Here is a 2,471-nt window from a genome sequence, read left to right on the forward strand (position 1 = left end):
GGCTTTACTTTTTTTTAATTAATTAGTTTTAATTATAAATTAGTAGTAATTAATTAAATTTAATTTCAATTAATTATGTTAATTATAATTAATACCTATTAATCATAATTAATTAAAATTAATTATGATTAATTACTTAAAATTAATCATAATTAATCATAATAATTATAATTAATTTAATAATTTCAGTTAGTTAAAATTAATTATAATTAATTCAACCCATTGTTGACCTCTACCAATGAGGGAAGGAGCTGTGCGTGCATGGAAGATGTGCCGTGTGAGAGTCCAATCGGTTGGCTCTTATAGAAGTTTGGAGAGAGGCGATCGAGGCTGTCATCGCGAGATTCATGGGGAAGCGACGCAAACGGCGCCGAACAGGTATGAAGTTACGGGATTTCTGTTTGAGTTCGGCGGGATTTCAGCGGAAAATCGGAATGGGCTTCGGCTACCACAGGTAATGATTTTAGGCATTTTTTTATTTCTCTATTTTGTTTCAATGGCAGAGGTCAACAATGGGTTGCCCCACTATCTATCAACACTACCACATCCCTATCAGCTATCTCTCCTTTCACCTTCATAGTGTGATTCAGAGTGAATCTCGCTACTGAGTTTAGAGAGACTTCTGCCACATTCAAATGCAACTTCTCCTCCTCTTCCGTCTCTATCCCGCTTCCACCTCCCTCTTCAGCTTCCTCATCATCACAGACGATGAGAACCTAAAGAGTTCGGTCCTTACACCTATGACCTGACATGTACTTCTCATCACACCTGAAACACAACCCCTTATCCCGCTTCTCCTGGATCTCCTTCTCCGTCGACTTCTTAAAATGTCCTCTAGGCCCTCCAGACTTCTCCCTCGGTAATTCTCGTGATCCTCCCGGTGCAGCTCCTTTGGGAACTAGAAAAGTAGTATTCATCCTGTAGGATCCCCCAAAACAATTGCCACGAGCCCCTCTCTCCAGATGCTCCTGGTCCTCAACCAGCTATACCAACTCCATGACCTCCCCCAAGTCGTGTGGTCGCATCACTTTAACAGCTTCTCTAAGCTCCGGTTTGAGCTTTTTCATGAAGTTCCCCTCAAGCACAATATCAGATAGACGATTCAGTCGGCTAGCTAGGTACTTAAACCGATCACGATACTCTGCCACTATCCCTTCCTGCGTGAAGGCAAAGAATTACTCATAGAAGTCCCCTCCCCTTCCGATTCGGAAACGTTTCAGTAAGCACTCCTTGAACTCTCTCCAGCTCCTAATGGGTTACCTCATATCTCGCCATTGGTACAAAGCTAGTGTCTTTCCCTCCAAGCATAGTCTGGCCGCTATCAGCTTCTCTTCCTCTGTTAGCCCGTTGATGGAAAAGTACCGTTCCATCTTGTAGATCCAACCATGTCCATCCTCACCCTCGAAGATGGGCATCTTCAGGTTTCTGACCTTCGGGTCACCCCAATTGCCCCTAGATCCTTCAAATCCTCCCATGCCACGAACAGGAGGTGCTCCCCAACTATCAAGATCTTCCCTCCGGCAATCATAACCATAGTCCTCATCAACTTCCCCTCTCTTTTCAAAATCATCACCTCGGTGTTGGAAATCCCCCCTTCTTCCAACAAAATCAGCACCCCTCTTTTCGTAACACATGCTCATCTCCTCTCTAGAAAGTGGTTCTAGAGGTGGCATGTTGTCCTCCCCCTCTTGGATCTCCACTTCCGGATTTTTCCTCCCCCTAAACGGGCTTGGATTCCCTCCCATACCATGGTCGCTGATGGTCTCCCTTGCTTCCGATGTCATCAAATTGATCTTCACCTCTAATAATTTCTTCAACATCTCTTCCATCAAAGTGAACTTCCCTTCCAACCTTTCATTGTTGGAGGAGATTTGATTTTGAAAATCAAAGAATTTTCCCTCCAAATCCAATTTTAATTGCCCAATTTCGCCTTCCAACACTTTGACCTTCTTTCCGGTCATCTTTCTTCTCAAGGATCTCAAGAGAGCTTCTATCGGATGCAAAAAAATCCGCTGAGATTTCCAAAATTCAGCCGCCGATGGTCCCAAGATGATGCTCTGATACCAATTTGATAGGAAATACTTGAGTTCGCAAGAATCCCCAAGGAAAATACTTGAGTTCGCAAGCAAATCTATCACTAATTGGTGAAAACAGCGAGAATAGTGCCAAAAACTAGGCGGAAAAATAGCCCCCAAACGATTGATTGCAATGAGAAAATCAAGCCAAACAACGACAAAGCAAGATACAAGTGATCCTCAATCGGATCATTCTCTCCCAAATCTCTAGAAAAACAATCTAGAGACAAACACCCAAGAACTCAAGAGAACACAAATATTCAGGCATGAGAAAACTCCCTCAAACCAGCCTCCTTACTAATACAATTCATTTCTTAATTTCAAACATCTCACATTCAAATTTTCCCTCTCAAACTAGCCTCCCAAAACCCCTTCTCCCCATTGCTCCAAATGGGC

The 2,471-nt window shown here is 42.9% G+C and overlaps 1 protein-coding gene across 3 annotated transcripts in view; it reads right to left on the minus strand.

Annotated features, from left to right (window-relative positions):
* The window catches only part of LOC110101077 (protein decapping 5), a 56,635-nt gene that overhangs the window by 52,263 nt on the left and 1,901 nt on the right, over positions 1-2,471 (minus strand). The window lies entirely within an intron of this gene.

The sequence above is a fragment of the Dendrobium catenatum genome, unplaced genomic scaffold (genome assembly GCF_001605985.2).
Source record: "Dendrobium catenatum unplaced genomic scaffold, ASM160598v2 fragScaff_scaffold_716, whole genome shotgun sequence".
In the NCBI taxonomy this organism is placed as follows: Eukaryota; Viridiplantae; Streptophyta; class Magnoliopsida; order Asparagales; family Orchidaceae; genus Dendrobium; species Dendrobium catenatum.